The sequence below is a fragment of the Octodon degus genome, unplaced genomic scaffold (assembly GCF_000260255.1).
Source record: "Octodon degus isolate 3935 unplaced genomic scaffold, OctDeg1.0 scaffold00034, whole genome shotgun sequence".
NCBI lineage: Eukaryota > Metazoa > Chordata > Mammalia > Rodentia > Octodontidae > Octodon > Octodon degus.
Window position 1 is genome coordinate 6,222,518 of NW_004524610.1, and position 1,142 is coordinate 6,223,659.

General features: G+C 34.4%; 1 non-coding gene across 1 annotated transcript; it reads left to right on the plus strand.

The window, feature by feature from the left end:
- The first annotated feature begins 670 nt into the window (after positions 1-670).
- LOC111816558 lies at positions 671-776 on the plus strand. The gene has a single exon (XR_002820922.1). It is a non-coding gene; the product is annotated as a U6 spliceosomal RNA (small nuclear RNA).
- The last annotated feature ends 366 nt before the right edge of the window (positions 777-1,142 follow it).

The window sequence follows — 1,142 nt, forward strand, 5'->3', positions numbered from 1 at the left end:
TCGATGTCCATCCTCTAGTGCCTGAAATAAGACCTGGAAATCATAGTATTTGGTAATACTGGTGAACAAATAAGCATATGTTTAAGTATAAAAATAAATGAATATCCATGCCAAATTCTACAAATGTTCAGTACAGTGTGGCTTGCTCTGTTGCTAATGTTAAATAGAAGGTTGTGGAAGATAAGAAGATAGCTTAGTGGTAGCATTAAATGATATAAGATATAGAACTCTGATATAAACATATTCAATTTTTAGTGAAAGTAAATCTTACCAAAACAAAACAAACTACACATAAATGATGGAAACAAAACATCTTACATGACAGCATTTTATGTACAATTATGTCTATGTCAGCATTAATACTGGAGACATAATTAAGATCTAATACCAGGGACCTTTGTAGAATAAAATATTTAAAATATACATAGCTTAGCCAGGCATGGTATGCACATCGGTCGTCCCAGAAATTGGGAGGCTGAGTCACAGGGGTTGCTGTGAGTTGAAGATGAGTCTGTATTACAGAGCAAATTTAAGGTCAACCTGAACTCTGTAGTGAGACCCTGTTTCAAAAAAAAAAAAAAAAAAAAAGACGCATGATTTAAAAAATAATGATGATGTGAGAGAAACATTTGTAAATACGTTGTGAAAAAGCATGATTAAAATTATCTTGATGCTCACTCCAGCAGCACATGTGCTAAAATTGGAACAATACAGAGAAGATCAGCGCAGCCCTGCACAAGGGTGACACGCACATTCAGGATGAATTCTATATTTTTCAAAAACAATTATCTTGAAGCTACTGATATTCAATAAATAGACATACATATTCAAACACAAACAAAGGGGATGGAAAACCCATAAATCATTAAAAATGTTTCTCTCTGTCAAAGGGATGCAGATATCCTTCATTTAATTTCCAGTATTTTGTGTATTTGCCTAAATATTTATAATGAGCATATGCTGCTGATAGGAAAAGACAGCAGAGAAGCATTCTAAAGCAAATAAACATTGACAATTTTAATTACAAGCTAGGAGCTCCTCAAATGGAAACTGATTGTCTGCAGATGATAGCAAAGCCTTTACTGCAAACCCCCAAGGGCTTTGCTATGATTCACTGGCTGGGCTCTCCAGAGTTCCAAACA